This window comes from Suricata suricatta, chromosome 10 (genome assembly GCF_006229205.1).
Source record: "Suricata suricatta isolate VVHF042 chromosome 10, meerkat_22Aug2017_6uvM2_HiC, whole genome shotgun sequence".
NCBI classification, from domain to species: Eukaryota; Metazoa; Chordata; class Mammalia; order Carnivora; family Herpestidae; genus Suricata; species Suricata suricatta.
This window is the reverse complement of record NC_043709.1, coordinates 119,918,606-119,940,364: the sequence shown is the minus strand read 5'-3', so window position 1 is coordinate 119,940,364 and position 21,759 is coordinate 119,918,606. Positions and strand designations below refer to the sequence as shown.

Sequence of the window (21,759 nt, the reverse complement as noted above, 5' to 3'; positions counted from 1 at the left end):
CTGTACCCTCCCCATACCAGCCCTAGGCAACCACCAATCTGTATTCTGTCTCTGTGGAATTATATAGGAGGTGACCTCTTGCTTATGACTTCTTTCACTTAGCATGTTCACTTAGTAATGTGTACTTTTTATGGCTGAATAATACTCCATTTTATACACACACACACACACCACAATTTGTTTAGCCATTCATCAAGACATTTAGGCTGATTCTACTTTTTGGATACTGTGAATGGTACTGCTGCAAATTTGTCTACACATGTTTTTGTTTGAATACCTGTTTTCAATTCCTTAAGTATATATCCAAATGGAATTTCTAGGACATAGCATAATTCTGTGTTTAGCTTTTTGAGTACTCCCCAACCTGTTTTCCATGGCAGCTAAATCATTTTCCAGTCTCACCAGCAATGGGTGAAGATTCATTCCATTTTCATATATCCTCCACACTTGTTATTTTCTGTTCTTGTTGTTTTAGCTGTCCTGTGTTCACTGTTATCTCATTGTGGTTCTGATTTGCATTCCCCTAAGACTAATGATATTGAGCAGCTTTTCATTTACTTGTTGACATCTGTGTGTCCTTTTTTGGAGACTTTCCCTTTTGTTGAATCAAACTGTTTATCTTTTGTTATTGTTATTAAGTTTATTGTGTATTCTGCATATTAGACTCTTATTAGATAGGATTCACAAATATTTTCTCTACCGTTCTGTAGGTTTTCTTTTCACTTTCTTAAAAATGTCCTTTAATGAATGAAAGTTTTTAATTTTCAAGTTCAGTTTATCTCCTTCATTTGTTGCTTTTGGTACCATAGCTAGAGTCCATTGTCAAATTCAAGTTAATGAATTTTACCCATTTGTTTTCCTCTATGGATTTTATGGTTTTAGTTCTTAGATTTGGTTATTGATCCATTTGGCATTAATTTGGGTATATGGTGTGAGTTATGAGCATTGCTCCATTCTTGTTCACGTGTATATATAACATCAGCACAGTTTGTTGAAAAGACTCTCCTTTCCCCAAGGATGTCTTAGCATCCTTGTCAAAAATCATTTGACCATATATGTGAGGGTTTGTTTCAGGGCTCTCTGTTCTATTGCATTGGTCTGGTCTGTGTGTCTGCCTTTTGCCAGTACTCTGCACTGTTTTGATTACTGGAGCTTTATAGTGAGTTTTGAAATCAGAAAGTGTGAATCCTCCAGCTTTCTTCTTGTTTTTCTGATTGTTTTGGCTATTTGGGCTCCCTTGAGATTCCATAAATATTTTAGGATGGATTTTCCTATTTCTGCACAATATGTATTTGGGATTTTGCTGGAGATTAGATTGAATCTGTAGAATGCTTTAGGTAATATTCACATCTAACAATATTAAGTCTTATAATCCATGAACATTGGAGGTCTTTCTATTTATGTCTTGTCTAGTTCAACACTGTTTTGTACTTTTCATTGCACAAGTCTTTCACCTGTTTGGTTAATACCTAAGTATTTTATTCTTTTTGATGCTTTTTTGTAAATGGAATTACTTTCATAATATCCTTTTCAAGGTTGTTCATTATTAATGTATAGAACTGCAACTGAATTTGTGTTTTGATTTTCATATCCTTCAACACTGCTGAATTCATTTATTCTAACATTTTTTTTTGTGGGATCTTGCAGTTTTCTACATTATAAGATGATGTCACCTGAAAACATAATTTTACTTCCTCCTTATCAATTTGGGTGTCTTTTTTTTCTTATCTAATTGCTCTAAAACTTCTAGTCTAGATTGAAAAGTGGCAAACGTGGGCATCCTTGTCTTATTCCTGATCTCAGAGGGGAAAACTTTTAGATTTACTATAGAATGTGATGTTAGCTGTATTTTTGTCCACATATGACCTTTATTACATTGAATTAGTTTCATTCTGTTTCTAGCTTAAGTGTTTTTGTCTTGAAAGGGTGTTGAATTTTGTCAAATGCTTTTTCTGCATCAATTGAGACATGATTGTTTTTTTGTTTTACTTTTTGAGTCGGTTTGCTAATATACCATTGAAGATTGCTGCATCAATATTCAAAAGGTATATTGGTCTCTAGTTTTCTTGTGGTATCTTTGTCTGACTTTAGAATCGGGGTAAAAACTGGCTTTTAGAATGTGTTAGGAAGCATTCCCTCTTCTTCAGTAGAATTTAACAGCGAAATCATTGGGTTCTGGACTTTCTTAGTTTGGAGTTTGGTTTTATTTTTAACTCATTCAATATCTTTACTGATACAAGTCTGTTCAAATTTTCTGTTTCTTCAGCTTTAGAAATTTGTGTATTTCTAGGAATTTGCTATTACATCTAGTTTATTTAATTTGTTGACAATTATTCTTAGTAATTTCTAAAAATTGTTTTTATTTCTGCAAGGTTGGTAGTAATGTCACCACTTCAATTTCTGATTTTATTTGCATCACTTCTCTTTTTTTCCTTGTCAGTCTAGCTGAGTTTTTTCAGTTTTGATGATCTTATAAAGAACCAACTTTTTGTTTCAGTGATTCTGTTTCTTTTTTATTGTTTCATTTTAATTATTTCTACTGCTAGTTTTGAGTTAAATATTAACTTCTTTATCCAGCCTTCAGATATAAATTATCTGATAAAGGCTGATATAAATCCAGCCTTCAGGTTTAAATGATTCATATGAGATTTTTGTCTTTATCAGTGTAGGTATTTACTGGGCATCTGGGTGGTCAAAGCATCCGACTTTGACTCAGATCATGATCTCACAGTCTGAGTTCAAGCCCTGCTTTGAGCTCTGTGCTGACAACTCAGTCTGAAGCCTGTTTCAGATTCTGTGTTTCCCACTCTTTTTCCCCCTCCCCCGCTCATGCCTGCGGGCTCTCTCTTTCTCTCAAAAATAAATAATCATTTTTTTAAATGTAGCATTTACTGCTATAAATTTCCTTCTGAGCACATATTCATTCCATCCCATAAGTTTTAGTGTGTTTTAATTTCATTTTCATTAATCTCTAAATATATTCTAATTTCCCTTGTGGTTTTTTTTTTTTTACTTTGTATGATGATTAATTTCTACATACCTATGAATTTTCTAGTTTTCTTTTTGTTACTGATTTCTAATTTCATTCCTGGTGACTGAAGCCAATACTTTGTGTCATTTCAAATTTTTAAAATTGTTGACACTTGTTTTGTGACCTAATATAAGTTTATCCTGAGTTTTATATTTCGACTTAAACAATTTTAATGTTAGAGGCTCTACATGGTAGTCTTTCGAGTCTTTTTGGTAAATATTTATAGTTTTATAATTTCTATGGTATTTTCACACGGATTATTTGTTTAAACACACTGTACATGGTTGTTTTATAATCTTTGTATGATAGTTCTAATATTCTGATATTCTAATGTATACAGTTTTTTGGGGTCTCTTTACCTTCTACCTATTGTTTCTGCAAGTTCTCACGCATGCCTGCCTAGTGGTTTTTGGGGTTTGCTTTTCTCATTCTTATTGTTGGGAGTTCATCTTTCTTTAAAAAATATTGAAGTCTTGGGGCATCTGGATGGCTCAGTTGGTTAAAGTGTCTGACTTCAGCTCAGGTCATGATCTCTTGGCTCATGAGTTTGATCCCTGCAGTGGGCTCCACACTGACAGCTTGGGATTCTCTGTCTCTCTTTCTCCCTCTCTGCCCCTCCCCTACTTGTGCTGTCTTCTTTCAAAATAAATAAATAAACCTTAAAAATATACATTGGACTCTTTGAGGTCTTGAATGAATTTACTTCCTTCAGGCATCTGGTGATGGCAACACCACTAACATAACATCACTTTAAACTGAATTCAGGACTTGGGGCTTTTTTGGATTGCCCAAGTAATAAATTTGGACTATAAATCCTGGTGAGAGCCAGCTCATGGCTATCAATTCTCAGGAACTTACTTTTATCATCCTAAGGTGCTCAGCCTTTGGAAAAAATCTTTCTTTACAATCCCATGTGGATGGGAGCTGTGTGGTAAAGTTTTATCGTATCTGCCTTAAACTGAGAATAGAAACTCCAGTTTTACTGAGAGGAGGGGAAGATTCTGTTAGACTTCCCTCCTTGTATGGACTCTGGAATTTATGTCTCCTAAAGTTTCAGGCACTGTTAGACTAGGTTTTTGCCTTTCTTTAAATTTTAGATTGAAAATCCCTTATTAGCTTGTCAGTTCTTCAAATCTTAAGACACACACACACACACATTATTGTTAATTTCCAGCCACAATGATGATTCAGATACCTGGTTAGCCATTTTAAGGAGGCCCTAAGTTTTTGATGTCCATTTGCTATACTAAATTATTTTTTCTAGAGCCCAAAATTATATTCTAAGAAAGTGTCAAAGCAGTTTCAGGGGCGCCTGGGTGCTTAGTTGGTTAAACAACTCAACAATTATTTTTTAATTTTTAAAATTTTAGAAGTACTTGTATTTTATAATTAATACATTCAGACCACAGGATGGCATACATTTCTTTCTTTAACATTTTAAGTAAGTTTGTTTGTAAAATTACATAGCTATTACATTGTCATAATTTTGGAAATTCATTTGATACAAAGTTTTTTATAGACTTTAATTCTTTGGTGGTGTTACAGTCTAATTACCTGTTCAAATTACAGTATTTTTTTTTTTTTGGTGGAAAAAAAGTATATTTAGATTTAGCCAGCTGGACGTGTTTAGATGATCCCAATTTTGTTGGCAACATCCAAAGCATCGTAGTCAGGAGCCAGTCGAACATATGCTTTCTTTTCTCCATCAGGCCTGATCAGAGTGTTGACCTTGGCCACGTCAATGTCATAGAGTTTTTTCACAGCCTGTTTGATCTGGTGCTTGTTGGCCTTGACATCCACAATAAACACAAGAGTGTTGTTATCTTCTATTTTCTTCATGGCTGACTCGGTTGTCAGTGGGAACTTGATGATGGCACAGTGGTCAAGCTTGTTTCTCCTGGGGGCGCTCTTTCGAGGATATTTGGGCTGCCTTCGGAGACGCAGAGTCTTGGGCCGTCGGAATGTAGGGGACGTGCGGATCTTCTTTTTTTTATGACTATGGACGCCTTTCAGTACTGCTTTCTTGGCCTTCAAAGCCTTTGCTTTGGCTTCGGCTTTGGGAGGGGCAGGGGCTTCCTTCTTCGCCTTCGGCGCCATCTTCGTGAAAGGCCAAATTACAGTATTTTTGATCTATATGCCTGATTGTCTTACAATCAAATTACCAGAGTATTTTTTATCATCATTTTCTTCATTAAAACAGTTACTTTGAGCATAGAACAGTCAAAAATAATTAGGTTAATACTTATGCTTCTAAATGCTTCTAGTGAATTTGGTCAGCCCAATTAAAAAATCATATTGTAGTTTTTATATAATTTACGTAGACTTACGCAGGAATTTTAGTGTACCATCTATTAGCCACTTAATAGTGGCCTTCTTCCGCCAGCTGGTTTGATGGACGGTCAGGCTCTGTGCAATGGCAACTGACGTTAACAAATTTGCAGTTTATCATCTCATTATTAGTGCAACTTGAAGGGACAAAGACTAGCATCAAAATTACAGTATGTCATCTAGAAAAGCCTTGAAATTTATCTCCATATTTTACCAAAACCCAAGTACTCTCTTCCCCTTAAAAAGTTGAAAAGTCTGTTCTTTCAGGTAGCCTTTAAGTGATAATACCTTTGAAAGGACTCAGTGTAGGGGAGCCTGGGTGGCTCAGTCAGTTCCTATTATCACTAAAACTTGTTAAATTGGCATTGTTCTCTATATACTCTTAATATCTTTTTTTTTATTCCAGTATAGTTAACATACAGCATTATATTAGTTTTAGGTGTACAAACAGTGATTCAACAATTCTAAAAATTTTAATATTCATACCTCCTTATACCTGCATGGATGAAAAACTGTCCAATGATAAGATTATGTAGTTTCAGAATGTTGAAGTCATTAGCAAAACCTAAGTAAATGTACCAACTAAAACTGGAATTTTGATTAGATGATAGCACATTTATATCTTCTTTGATTTGAGTAAAAATGAAGCTCTTCACCGAAAAGGTCAGAGACCTAGGACTCAACTTTACTGAGCTTACAGAACTAGCTAAATAAATTCTAATAATGATTCCTATTTCTTCTAACTTATGTAATACTTTTTCTCAATTCCGAATCGTATATATTTCCAAGAACTTTGTTCTTCTAATTCTGACATTTTGCTTAATGTTTACATTATCTTAACTATTATATTGAATATTATATTGAATCCTCTCACCCACAAGCATATTTTTCAATGCTTCTTATTCACTGATTCACTCCACGGACTCTAATCTATCGACTGCTCTGCGCAAGGCCTGAACTAAAGCCCTCGGGCTACGTTTGAGAGCATTGTAGCCCCTGCTCTCCCCACATTCACATTCTGACTAGAGAATGGGTGTTCGCACTTCCTAAGTTTGCTGGGTCTCCCATGAGAGCTTTTTGGTAACTGGACTGTTAACTTTGTTAGAGACCCTGAACGCTACAGAAACGCAGTGATGAGTTTCCCCACAAACGCTACTCCACCGTCCTCTGCTCATCTTCCCTCTTTCCTCCTGCCGGTTCATCCAGGCCTACATTTTCAGCCATCAGCCCTAGTCTGAGGCCTTCCCAATTCAAATCTTTAAAACCGCTCACGTTTCTTTTCCGGCTGCCCACAGAGCCTCGCTGCAGCGTCACACACTCTGTGCCTTCAGTCAGCACACCCAGCAAAACTCAACCCTCCTGACCTTCTCAGATCTGTGCTTACACCCCGGTCTACCAGTACCTGAGACTCAAGATTGTATATGTTTTCTTAACTTCTTCCTGTTTTTGTAACCCAGTTTATTCTGGCTTTTTACCTCTGTTTTCATCTCTCCCTTTGGAATCCCTCATGGCTAACCCTCCTTAGTCCAGTGTCTCATTATTTCACAACTGCTAGTAGTTTCTTGACTATTGTCCTATCAGTTCATCCTGATGGCTTTTCTCAGATTAAGCCTTTTAAAATACTACTTCATTGGAGAGTCACTCTTTCCTAGAGTATTTTCTTAAAAACTTCTCTTACTATGATCTTCTCTTATCTGAATTCTTATAGCACTATTCCTGTCCTGCTTATACTTACTTGGCTGTTACAGTGCCTAGAATTATCTAGTACAATTTGTATTAACTGTTTATCCAGTGACTACTGTGTGCTTGGTACTGTTCCGTGCACTCTGCATTTAACTCATTTAATACTCACAGCACCCCCATGTGGGACGTGCTTGTATTCTCTTCATATTACACAGGAGAGAACTGAAGTACAGAGAAGTAAAATAACCTTTTCCAAATTAGTCATCTAATAAATGGCCTAGCCGTGATTCAGACCCACCTCTCCAGCGTCAATGCCCCTGCCCTTGGTCACTTCCACTGCCGTATCTTGTAACTGAGAGGCTAAGCCAGCAACTTGACCACCCTCTGAGGGCTCCGGTCAGAGCTGCGTGATGGGTTTAAAGTGCTTCTGCAGCTCTGCAGTTCGGCACGGTGACTTCCACCTTGGGGAGAGGGGGCGCGGGGGGCCCCAGAAGCTTTCTGAGGGATTTGGAAGTGGGGTGGAGAGAAACATTCCAGAGAGAGGAATTTGCAGGATATAAAACACTCTTGAGACAGACTATTCAGAGCATATTACCAGGAATTGCAAGTAATGTAGTCCAGGCAGGGAAGAAGAATACTCAATGGTAAAGGGAAGTAAGTTGTAAAAGTAGATTGCAGCCAAATTATAGGTCTTAAATGTGAAATTAAGGTGTTTAAGTCATATTTTATAGGTTGTGGAGTGATTTTGTTAAGTCTGTATCTTAGAAATGTCCGGCTACAATAGTATTTAAGGACAAAGGGAAGAAAAGGACCAGTTAGAAAATTATTGCAATAGTCTAAGAAATAAAGAAGCCCTAAATTAGGTAATTAGCAGGAAAATAGGGACCAGAGAAGAGACTGTATGCACCTTCTTGGATCTTCAACATGTGCCAGCCGATTGGCTGCCGGGTGACTGGAAGAGGCAGGGAACATTATCTAAGATGAGAGAGGACAGTTAGGAGGTGACGGAGAAAGGAGTCAGTGTGTCAGTGTGAGACATAGGCTGAGCCTGTGATGCCAGGAGGGGGAAACGTTCAGCGGACAGTAATGTAGAGCTTAGGAGACCGGGATTAGAGATGCAACTGCGGGAGACCTTGGAGGACACCCAAAAGCTAAAACCAGGGAGCAAGTAGAGGAAAAACAGCTAGAGGACAGATGGAGGAATCAGAAGCACCAAAGGAACATTCCCAAAGCAAGGAGAAGGAGGATTAAAGTAGGAAGTGAGAGAGTAGAGTGTTGCAGAGGTAAAACCAAGGTGGCAAATTTCTCGGCCACACTTTTGAAATCGAGGTTGTGAAAACACGAGTATTTAAGCTCATATATGCTGTTTTATTCCTTTCCCTTAGATATTTGTTTTGCATCCTGTCATTGACTCTTCTTCCTCAAATCATTTTCTATCCTTTATAACATACAGAAGTCAATTCCAGATTCCTTCACAGCACCTGGAAATCCCAGATTAACTGTGATACCTATACGTGTTATATATGATGCATTATATTATATATAATGTATATGGGTAAAGTATATCCAAAGCGTATATGGATAATACATGGATAAAGTAAATATTATTCTATATGCATAAGAGCAAATGTAGATTAGTCCTCTAGAAGGCTCCCTTGGGAGATTTCTACCAACAGGAAAGACAGCTGATGTGAATGAACCCTGCCCTTCCAATATAGGATGAAGTACTCAGAACAAACAATATGTAATCATAGCCTTGATTAATAAGAGAATAAAAGAGAAATCCAGTTTTGTTTTAGTGCCAGTAACAGCAGTTGAAAACCATCGTCACAAGTAGAACTGACACCACAGAACATAAGCCTTGGTGCCGGGACGTTTAAGACCTACTGGAGCCAGAAACCGTGCCTTTGGGTTCACAGGCAGCTGGAACTGAGGCTCTGGCGTAAAGCCTGGTCTCAGAGGGCTACTCGCCTGTGGCCGGAGAATCAGCAAAAAAACCTCCAGGACCCTGACAAAAGCCAACGCAAAAATTGCTCTCTACCATGAACTCAGGACTTTTGAAATTCCTGTTGAGGGAATTAAAAAAAAAAAAAAAAAAAAGGCCTTAGTAAAGATGTGCTCACAATAAAAATATAAATTTTGAGGGTAATCAGCAGCTCAGGGTAATGATGCCTTTATAGAATGAATGTGAAAATATTCCCTCGTCTTCAAATTTTTGGACTAGTTTGAAGAGAATAGTCTTAATCTTCTTTAAATATCTGGTAGTGCTCACCAGTGGGGCGGTCTGGGCCTAGACTTTTGTTTGTTGATAGTTTTTTATTTACCAGCTCAACTTCTTTACTAGTAATTGGTCTGTTCAATTTTTAGATTTATTTCTGATTCAGTTTTAGAAGATTATATGTTTCTAGGAATTTATCCATTTCTTATAGGTTGTTCAGTTTGGTTGGTGTATAATTTTTTATAGTTGCTTGTAATTATTTGTATTTCTATGGTGGCAGTTGTAACTTCATGTCTTTCATTTCTGGTTTCATCTGAGTCCACTCTTTTTTTCTTGATGAGTTGGCTAAAGGCTTATCAGCTTTATCTTTTGAAACAATCAGCTTATCGTTTTATTATGTTTTCTGGTTTCCTTGCATTTTAGTTTTTATTTAATTTTTTCCAGTCTGATCTTTATTCTCTTCTCCTTCTAACTTTGAGGCTTCATTTGTTCTTTTTCTGGTTCCTTTAGGTTTGTGAGGCTTAGGTTTGTTTGAGATTTTTCTTCTTTCTTGAAATAGGCAGGTATTGCTACCAACTTCCCTTTCAAAACTGCTCCTGCTGTGTCCCGACGATTTTGACCATTGTTTCCATTCTCATTTGTCTCAAAGTGTTGTTTCATTTGTTCTTTAATTTCTTCACTGACCCACTGGTTGTTTAGTAACACATGTTTTGTGGTTTTTCCAGGTTTTTTCCTTGCAGTTGGTTTGTAGTTTCTTACTGCGTGTTCAGACAAGATTGTTGATGATTTCAGTCTTCTTACATTTATTGGGACTTACTTTGTGGTCTGCCATGTGATCTATGGTTGAGTATGTTTCACATGCATTTGAAAAGAATGTGTATTCTTTTTTGTTTGGAACATCCTGTATATGTCTATTAAGTCCATCTCACCTAATTTGTCATTCAAAGCCACTGTTTCCTTACTGGTTTTCTGTCTGAATGATCTATCATCCATTGATGTAAATAGGCTGTTAACGTCCTCTATTACAGTATTACTGTCAATTTTTCCCTTATGTCCATTCATCTTAATGTATATTTTTATGCTTCCATTTGTGTCCCTAGCATAGATATATAATTGTTTTATCCTCTTGTGAACTGATCCTTTATTATATGCCTTTCCTGGTTTCTTGTTACAGTCCTTGTTTTAAAGTCTACTTTGTCTGATAATAATGCTACCCCAGCTTTTTCCACCGTCACTTGCATGGCATATGTTTTTCCATCCCTTTGCTTTAAGTCTGTATATGGCTTTAGGTCTGAAGTGAGTCTCTTGTGTATTTTAACTGGAACATTTAATTCTTTTGCTTTTTCTAAGTAGGCTCCATGCCCAGTGTGGAGCTTGAACTCACAACCCTAGGATCAAGAGTCACGTGCCCTATCAGCTGAGCCAGCCAGGTGCCCATAGTTTGTTTACATTTAAGGTAATTATAGACAGTTATGTATTTATTGCTCCTTTGTTTATTGTTTTCTGGTTGTTTTTATACATTACTCTGTTCCCTTGTGATTTGATGACCTTCTTTTGCTTTAGGCTTAGATTCCTTCTGTTTAATTCTTGTATCTTAATGATTTTTCACTTGCGGTTAGCATGAGGGTCACACATAACTTGTATAGCAGTTCAAACAATTCTAGAAGCACTACAATTTTTACTTCTCTCTCCACATTTCACATCTTATCTTTTTTGTATCACTTCACTAGTTATTTTAGACATAATTTATTTTGCTAGTTTTGTTTTTTAACATTCAAACTAACTTATAAGTGATTACTACCTTTCCTCTACCAATGAAATTTTTTCCTTTCATAATTGTCTTCTAGTTATGGCTTTTTTTTTTTCTGCTTAGAGAAGTCTATTTAACAATTCCTTATATGGCTAGTTGTGATGAACTTCTTTAATTTTTGCTTAGGAAATCTTATCTCCCTTCATTCTTACCTTGTCAGAGTATTAGTTGTGGCTTTTTTTTCCTTTTACCACTTTGACCTGCAGAATTTCTGCTGTAAAATTAACATAGCACTATGGGGTTTCCATTGTATGTAATTAGTTATTTTTCTCTTGCTGCTTTTAAGATTCTCTTTAATTTTTGACGTTTTCATTTTTATGTATCTTCATATGGGCCTCCGTCAGTTCAGCTTGTTTGGGGTTCTCCTTCTCCTTGCTTCCTGGACCTGAATATCTGTTTCCTTCCCCAGGGTAGGAAAGTTTTCAGTTACTGTTTTTTCCAAATAAGTTTGCTGCCTCTCTCTCTCTCCCTCCCTCCTTCCTTCTGGGGGCCGCTGTAATTCAAATGTTATTATGCATGATGTTGTGCCAGAAGTCTGTTAGCCTATCATTTCTTAAATTCTTTTTTCATTTTGCTCTTCAGATTGAATGGTTTCCACTATCCCATCTTCCAAGTTGCTGACCTGTTCCTATGCATCCTTTAATCTGCTGTTGATTCCCTCTGGTGTATTTTGTATTGCAGTTACTGTACTCTTTAGCTCTGTTTGGTCCTTTTTTATATTTTCTATCTGTTTGTTGAAGTTCTCCTTGAGTTCTTCCACTCTTCTGTTATATCCAGTGAGCATCTTATGACCACTAGTTTGAACTCTTTATCAGGTTATGGCTGTTTCATTTAGTTCTTTTTCTGAGAGTTTGTTCTGTTCTTTCATTTGAAATCTATTCCTCTGTCACCTCATTTTGCCTGATTCTGTGTGTGTGTTCCCATGTATTAGACAGACCAGCGTAGCGCCCCGTCTTGCAGGCAATGGCCTTGGATGCAGGTGTCCTGTGGGCCCAGTGGCATACTTCCCCTGGTTATGAAAACCAGGCACTCCAGAGGTGTTCCCGTATGGGCTGCACATGGCTTCTTGTTGTGACTGGGCTGCAACTACTTTGGGCACAAGAGTGAGCGGGCCTAGCCCCCGCCAGCTGTGGCTACTGTGCGCACACTGGGAGGTGGGGTCAGCACCCAGACCCACCTGTCTGAGAGCCCTGGTTGTGGGCACGTTGGTGGGCTGAGCTGCCCACCGTTCCTCAAGGCAGGAGCCGCTCTGGAGGGGCGTGTCCACGGGGGATTATGAGGGAAGGACAAGCAGTGCCGGCAGGGTGTAGATGGAGTGTGTCTGAACTGGCTCCGGTCAGTGGCAGGCCAGCTGGGCTACGGGAGAGCAAGGAAATCTGTGCCCACCAGCACTTCTGTTCCTTAAGAGTTCCTACAGATTCCTGTCACTCTGGCACATGCCCTAAAATTAGTCAGTAAATTTACCTCATGTTTCCAACTGTTGCCACTGTGCTAGCCCTTACGAGCAGAGTCTAAGTTTCCTGTCTCCCTCTGTTCTCCCCAGGTTAAACCCTGCTGCTTTTCACAGCCAGGTACTCTGGTGGCTTGTCTTCAGGTGCAGATCCCCAGCGTGGGGCCTGATCCTCTGACTCCTCAGGGAGGACCGCCCCCATGCCTGTGCGCTCTCTCCCACTCATGGGTCACCTTACTGGGGCTTTGGCCCCTGACCAGATCGCTGCTCCTCCTGCCCTTCATGTGGTGGCTTTTTCTTCGTAGCTGTAGCTGGGGGAGAGCTGCTGGACTAGTCTTCAGGTCATTTTCAGAGTGAGCTGCAGCTTTGATGAGGGTGTGGGAAGAGGGGAGCTCAGGTTTCTTCTACTCTGCCATCTTCCTGAGCTCCAACGCCAGTAAAAGCTTGTTCAGTTTTATACGTGCTGATTTTAAATCCAGAGCTCACAAGTGAATTTGGAGGCTGAGAAGTCCCATAATCTGCTGTCTGCAAGCTGGATACCCAGAAAGGCCTGCTTGGAGGCCTCAGAGTCAGAGTGATGGTGTAGATTCCAGTCCAAGTCTGAGGACTGAGAATCAGGAATGCTGGAGAGGTTTCCCAGTGAGGACAGACGGGCTGTCCTCTCCGAGGAAGCTGATTCTCAGTGGAGGAGGAGTTGGGCAGACAATGCAGAATAGTGCGTTCTGGGCAGAGGGGATATATTCAGAAAGGCACAGAGGCCAGTTAACAGCTTGCATGTTCAGCCAGTAGTTACACATATCTGAGGCATAAGGTTTGAGGCAGAGATTAAGAGGAAGTAAAACTAGAAAGGTAGGCAAGGACCAGACTCCCAAGTCTTTAGATGTCATGCATAGGAACCCGGATTCTTTTTCCTATAGGAAATGGGGAATATTGGTGGATTTTTAAATAATGGATCAAATTTGTGAGCTCTTAAACAAGTTGTATGGTATCCTAGATTGTTGAGGATTAAATGATTTAGTACATTTAAAAGGCATATAGATGCCTACTCTGTGCCTGGCACGGTCTCAGAGGCTGCCAAAGCCTTGTATGATCTAATCCCTGAATTCTTGAGTCTTATTTCTCAAAATCTTACTTACCCTGTACTGGACATAAGATACAGGTTCACGGAGGTTTTGATTTACATTTCTCTGATAGCTAATGATACTGAGTATCTTTTCATATGCTTATTGGCCATTTGTATATCTTCTTTGGAAAAATGTCATATTTTGCCCACTTGCTCAGTTAACAGTTATTTGCCTTTTTATTGTTGAGTACGAGTTCTTTATGTATGCTGGATGCCAGACCCTTGTCAGGTGTGTATCTGGAACGTGTATGTCACCGCAGGCAAATGCAAAGCAATGAGATATCACTTTACATCCAGTAAGATGGCCATAACAAAAAAGATAATAAGAGAAATACCAGCAAAAACATGGAGAAATTGGAGCTCCTGTGAATGTAACATGGTGCAGCTGCTTCGGAAAGTAGTCTGGCAGTGCCTCACAAAGTTAGACACAGAGTTACCGTATGACTCAGCAGTTCCTTTCCTGGGCATCTAATCAAGGGAATGAAACACATGTTTACACGAAAGCTTATACCTCAAATGTCTGTAGCAGTATTATTCATAATAGTCAAGAAAAAGAAATAATGCAAAAGTCCATCAGATGATGACTGGGTAAACAAAATTTGGTATATCCGCACACTGGTGTATTATTTGGCAATAAAACGGAATTGGCGTCCTGACCCATGCTGCAACGCAAATCTTGAAAACATGCCAAGTAAAGGGAACCAGTCATAAAAGACCACATACTGTATACATGAAATATCCTGATTAGGGAACTTTGGGGGACAGACTATAGATTAGTGGTTGCCTAGGGCTAAGGAGGTTGGGACAAAGGGGAGTGACTCTAGATATAGTATTTCTTTTGAGGATAATGAAAGTGTTTTAACACTGATTGTAGTAGTGGTTGCATAACTCTGAATATACTAAGAAACATTTTAAGTAGGTGAATTTATAGTGTGCTATTTAGATCGTAATGCATTCAATAATGATTTTATTATAAAACTAAATAACTTTTAAAGGCTACTTCCAATTACCATGTATCTAATCTTCTCTAATTTTAAATTATGTTAGTTTTAGAACTTGAATTTCAAAGCATGACTGACAAGCAGGTCGACTAATAACTAAAACAAGTAATTTTAGCTAATTTTTCAAGAGGTCTTAAAGCCATTGTCGTGTTCCAAAATCATTCCACTAACATGATGTTAGTCTTGAAATGATTTTCCTTTATCCTAAGTAATGTAATAGTGATGCATGTAACTGGCTTTCTACACTTTACTCTCCTGCAAAGTTTCAGGCAGTGAGCAGTATTGTAATCCTTTAGAAAGTATTTTTCTATCTTTCAGCATATAAAAAACAAACTAATGACTGAATATAACTTGTCTAATATAAATTTACCAGTGTTTATTTTCAAAGTCTTCCTTTCTAATATAGTAAATACATGTATGTGTATATATATATATATATGTGTGTGTCTGTATTTATATGTAAACGATTTGGTAAAAGTTGGATATTAATCTTTTCTGTTTTGTTCAGAATATTTTTTTCATCAGGAACTTTTTTTTTAAGTTTTTATTCAAATAACAGTGTAATATTAGTTTCGAGTGTACAATATGACGATCTAATGCTTCCGTGCAGCACCTGGTGCTCATGACAAGCACACTCTTTAATCCCCATCACCTACTTAACTCAACCCTCCAGCCCTCTTGCCTCTGGTAACCATCAGTTCGTTCTCTATACTTAAGAGTCTGTTTCTTGGTTTGCCTCTCTTTTTTTCTCTTTGCTCATTTATTTTGTTTCTTAAATTCCACATGAGTGAAATCAGGTGGTATTTGTCTTTCTCTAAGTGACTTATTCCACTTAGCATTATACTTTCTAGTTCCATCCATGTGGATGCAAATGGCAAGATCTCATTCTTTTTTATGGCTGAGTAATATTCTATTGTGTATATATATACCACATCTTCCTTACCATTCATCAGTTAATGGACACTTGGGCTGTTTCCGCACAAAATAGACACATAGATAAGTGAAACAGAATAGAAAACCCAGAAATGAACCTCACAATTATATGGTCAATTAATCTTCAACAATGCAGGAAAGAATATCCAATGGAAAAAAGTCTCTTCAACAAATGGTGTCAGAAAAACTGAACAGCAGCATGCAAAAGAATGAAACTAAACCACTTTCTTACACCATACACAAAAAGAAATTCAAAATGGATTAAAGACCCGTGAAACCTAAAACCCTAAAGGAGAACAGAGGCAGTAACCTCACCACAACATTGGTTATAGCAACTTCTTACTAAATAGATCTCCTCAGGGAAGGGAAACAAAAGCAAAAAAAACTATTGGGACTTCATCATAAAAAGCTTCTGCACAGCAAAGGAAACAATCAGCAAACTAAAAGGTAAGAAGATATTTGTAAATGACATATTTAGTATCTAAAATCTATAAAGAACTTATCAAACAACACCCAAGAAACAAAAAATCCAGTCAAGAAATGAGAAGACATAGACACTTTTCCAAAAACATCCAGATGGCCAACAGACACATGAAAAGATGCTCAACATCACTCATCACCAGGGAAATACAAATCAAAAGTACAATGAGCTACCATCTCACACCTGTCAGAATAGCTAAAATCAGCAACCAAGAAACAAGTGTTGGTGAGGTTATGGTATTGGTAAGGTTTGGTGAGGTATTGGTAAGATTACAAACTGGTGCAGCCACTGTAGAAAACCATATGGAGATTCCTCAAAAAGTAAAAAATAGAACCACCCTAAGATCCAGCAATTGCACTAGTAGGTATTTACCCAAAGAATACAAAAATACTAATTCTAAGGGATAATGCACAGCAGCATTATCATAAAGAAGATGGGGGGAGGGGAGACATACAACAAACGCTATTATTAGATCCTTTGCATGCATGATCAGGCTTTATTCTACCCACAGGGATAAAATTTAAATAGATTGAACATTTCTTTGTAATTTAAAATAGGTTTAACGCAAAATAAAAACAAAACATGCTGTGATGTGCTACATCTTATATTTATCTATATAATGGAAATTATATGGCACTCAATAACACAAGAGACGAGTAGACCAGTGTAACAGAGAATCCTGAATTAAATGCAACTGATTGCTTTTTGACAATGATATCAAGGCAGTTCAGATAGGTAAAGAATAGTCCTCAGCAAATGATATTGAAACAACTGGACATCCATGTGAAATAGACAATGAACCTTGACCCTATCTCATCCTGACAGGCACACTCAAATCACTTACCATAAAATAAAAATGTTAAGTTTTACTTCATGAAAATTAAAAGGCATAGACTGTCAACATCTGTGAAGGGTCTAAAATTTCACCCTATACTTTGTAGACTAACAAGTTAGCCACAGTGTCAAGGACACTGGTGGAAGACATGACTCTTAGTTCAGAGAGCAGTAGCAGGAGCCAGAAAACCAGCATTTTTATGCCAGTTCCACCACCCTCAGCTGTCACAGGACGCATTACCAATTGTACAGTTTCCACCTGTACCCACAGGAAACATCTGTGACAGTTTGGTCATCCATAACAACCCTGATGTTGACCTGAATGCCTTCTACCACTGTGGTAGGTAGTGTCCTCGGTCAGTTCAGATAGTCAAGAAGAAGGTACACAGTATCATTTAAAATGGGAGGATTCCCATTATTATAAACTATCCTTGTAGTGACACTAGTCATTTCCACGGTAGCCTAGAAATCAGTTAAGAGAAGTGTACTAGAAAATTCACAAATATGTGGAGATTAAACAGCATGCTACTGAACAAAGCAGTGGGTCAAAGAAGAAATCAGAAGAGAAATAAAAAATAATATCTTGAAACAAATAAAAATGGAAATACAACATACCAGAAGTTATGGGATGCAGCAAAATCAGCTTTAAAAGGGAACTTTATAACAATAAATGCCTGTATCAAGAAGCAAGAAAAATGTTAAGCAACATAACTTTATATCTTAAGAAACTAGAAAAAAAACAAAGCTGAGTTAGTAGTCAGAAGGAAATAAAAATCAGAGTGGGAGTACATTAAATAGAGACTAAGACAACGATAGAAAATATCAATGAAACTAAGACCTGGCTCTTTGAAAGATAAACAAAATTAGCAAACCTTTACCCTAGACTCCCCAAGAAAAAAGGACACAAAATCAGAAATGAAACATGAGACATTACATCTTACACCACAGAAGTACAAAGGTTCATAAGAGACTTTGAACAATTATATATCAACAGATGGGACAACCTAAAAGAAACAGATAAATTCCTAGAAACATACAACTGACCAAGACTGAATCATGAAGAAAGAAAATCTGAGAGGCGCCTGCTGGCTCAGTTGGTATAGCATATGACTCTTGATCTTGAGGTCGTGAGTACAAGCCCAGTGTTGGGCATAGAGCTTACTTTAAAGAAAATAGGGGCACCTGGGTGGCTCGGTTGGTTAAGCAGCAGACTTCAGTTCAGGTCATGATCTCATGGTTCGTGGGTTCGAGCCCCACATCGGGCTCTGTGTTGACAGCTCAGAGCCTGGAGACTGCTTCAGATTCTGTCTCCCTCTCTCTCTGCCCCTTCTCTGCTCACAGTCTCTGTCTCTCAAAAAAATGAACAAAAAATTAAAAAATTTTTAAATAATAATAAAAAGAAATAAAAAATCTGAACAGATTGATTACTAGTAAGAACATTGAGTCATTAATCAAAAATCTGCCAGCAAACAAAAGGCCAGGACCCAATGGCTTCACTTGTGAATTCTATAAAAAATTCAAAGAGGAATTAATACCAATCTTTCTTAGACTCTTCAAAAAAAATAGTACCGTGAAATCAAAACCAGACAAGACTGGAACAAGAAAAAGTTACAAGCCAATGTAAATATCCTTCATGAACATAAATGTAAAAATAATCCTCCCCCTAAACAGAGGAGGATTGAGCCTCGTGGCTCAGTCAGTCAGTGTCTGACTCTTGGTTTTGGCTAAGGTCATGATATCACAGTTTCATGAGTTCAAGCCCAGCATCGGCCTCTGTGCTGGCAGTGCAGAGCCTGTTTGGGATCCTCTCTCTGCCCCTCACTCACTCACATATCTGTCTCTCTCAAATAAACTTTAAAAAATCCTCAACAAAATATTAGCCAACCAAATTCAAAAGTATCATACACCATGATCAAGTGTGATTTAGTCTAGGCATGCAAGGACAATTCAGCATCTGCAAACCAAATCAACATGATATACCATATTTAAAAATTAAGATTAGAGATATCACAATAAATGAGAAAAAGGTTTTGACAAAATTCAGCATCAATTCATGATAAAAACTCTCAATAAACATAACTCAGCATATCAAAGGTCTTATATGAGAAGCCCTCAGCTGATATCATGCCCAACAGTGAAAGCTTTTCCTTTAAGATCAGGAACAAGACTAAGATGCCCACTTTTGACACTTTTATTCAACATAATGTTGGAAGTGCTTTTTACATCAATTAGACAAGAAAAAGAAATAAAAGGCATCCAATTTGGAGAGGAAGAAGTAAAACTGTCACTATTTGTAGATGACATGATATCATATATTTTAGAAACCTGAAAGACTACACCAAACAACTATTAAGAACCAATCAACAAATTTAGTAAGGTTTTAGAATACAAAAGTCAGTTACACGAAAGGAATAAAATATGTAGGAACAAATTTAATCACAAAGGTAAAAGACCATCTATTATAAACCATCTATTATACCATCTATTATAAACATTGATACCATCTATTATAAACATTGATGAAAGAAACTGAAGAAGACACAAATAGAAAGATATACCATGCTCATAGATTGGAAGAACTAATATTTTTTAAATGTCCATACTATGCAATCTATAAACTCAATGCAATCTTATTAAAATTCCAATGGCATTTTTCATAGAAGTAGAACAAACAATCCTAAAGTGTGTATGGAACCACAAAAGACTCTCAATAGCCAAAGCAGTCTTGAGACTGCTGTCAGCATCACACTCCTTGGTTTCAGACTATATTACAAAACTTAATAATCAAAACAGTATGGTATTGCCATGAAAACAGACGTATAGAGCAATGGAACAAAATAGGAAGCCCAGAAATAAACCCATACATATATGGTTACTTCACTGATGGTAAAGGAGCCAGGAACATCCAGGGAAGAAAGACAAGTCTCGTCAGTAAATGATGGTGGGAACACATGACAGCCACATGCAAAAGAATGAATCTAGACCACTGTCTTATACCACACAAAATTAATTCAAAATGGATTAAAGACTTCAACATAAAACATAGATGGCAAGCTCTATGACAAGGCTCATAAATACAGAGAACAAACTGGTGGTTAAATTGCATACATAGTTGCAATTTTTTCCTTTGATAAAGTTTTAAGATCAACTTTCTTAGCAACCTTCAAATGTGCAATACCATATAAACAATAGTCACCATGTTGTATATTACATAGAGGTAACTATTATATATTTAATGTTTATTTTTGAGAGAGAGTGAGACAGAGCATGAATGGGGGAGGGGCAGAGAGAGGGAGACACAGAATCTGAAGCAGGCTCCAGGCTCTGAGCTGTCAGCACGGAGCCCAATTAGGGACTCAAAACACACGAGCTGTGAGCTCATGACCTGAGCCAAAAGTGGACACTTAACCAACTGAGCCACCTATAACTAGGTGCCCCTATAACTAATTTATTTTAAACTGTAAGTTTATTCCTTTTGGCTCCCTTTACTCACTCTGTGTACCTCTGGCAACTTAACTTATTGTCATAAACAATTTGCAATATATTGAATGACTGATATATTCCTGACACTAATATAAGGTTATATGTCAATTATACTTCAATAAAAATATATTAACATCATAGTTAGCTGGGTTAAAAGCATTTGGGAACTCTATACTGTTTTTACAACTTTTCTAAAAGTCTGAAGTTATTTCAAACTAAAATTAAAGAGTTTTAAAAGACAATGTAAGTTATAGAATAGAATAAAATTTTCATAAAACATTTCTGACAACGATTTTATGTCCATAAAATATAAAGAACTCTTAACCCAACTAATATATAAGCAAAAGACATGAACACACACTTCATAAAAGTAGTTATTCAGTTGGTCAGTAAACATGTAAAGATACTCAAGATCATTTATAATCTTGGAAATGCAAATTATTATGAAAATAAAACACATTTCATTCCTACCAGGATGGTCAAAACTAAAACAACTGGTAATATCAAGTGTGGGTGAGTACCTGGAGGGATAAGTAGTTTCTTATAAAATGTATACCTTCCCTAGGACTCAGCCATTCCACCAGTAGGTATTTATCCAAAGGAATGAAAACATATCACTATGACAGTTATAAATAAATGACTAAGCAGCTGAATACAGCTGCCTAGACCTGAGTGGCTTGATTCATTAAGTGCCCGATTTCAGCTCAGGTCATGATCTCATGGTTCGTGAGTTTGAGAGCTACCTGGGGCTCTGCACTGACAGTGCATAATCAGCTTGGGACTCTGTCTCCCTCTCTGCTCCTTCTCCACTTGTTGCATGCATGTGTGTGCGCCTGCACTCTCTAAATAATTAACTTTAATAATAATGATATATGATAACCAAGAGCTGGCAACTACCCAAGAAAATGTCCATCAGTAGGAGAATGGATAAATTGTGATACAAATCATTCTGATATGTATTATGGAATATTTGCTCTCACTTTGTAACCATTTCATTTTTTAAATAGTTTCTTTAAAAGACCAAAAGTTTAGGGGTGCCTGGGTGGCTCAATTGATTGAGTGTCTGACTTCTGCTCCGGTCATGATTTTTCAGTCCCTGAGTTTGAGCCCCTCATTGGACTCTGTGCTGACAGCTCAGAACCTGGAGCCTGCTTTAGATTCTGTGTCTCTGTCTCTGTCTGTCTGTCTCTCTCTCTCTCTCCCTGTCCCTTCCCTCCCTGCTCATGCTCTGTCTCTCTCTGTCTCAAAACTAAACACGTTAGGGGCACCTGGGTGACTCAGTTGATTGAGCCTCTGGCTTCGGCTCAGGTCATGATCTCATGGTTCATGGGTTCAAGCTGCACGTCAGGCTCTGTGCTGACAGCTAGCTCAGAGCCTGGAGCCT

General features: G+C 37.6%; 1 protein-coding gene and 1 pseudogene across 1 annotated transcript in view; one reads left to right on the top strand and one right to left on the bottom strand.

The window, feature by feature from the left end:
- The window catches only part of DNAJC1 (DnaJ heat shock protein family (Hsp40) member C1), a 205,854-nt gene that overhangs the window by 138,863 nt on the left and 45,232 nt on the right, over positions 1–21,759 (top strand). The gene's annotated exons all lie outside the window — the stretch shown is intronic.
- On the bottom strand, positions 4,639–5,134 carry LOC115304282 (annotated as a pseudogene).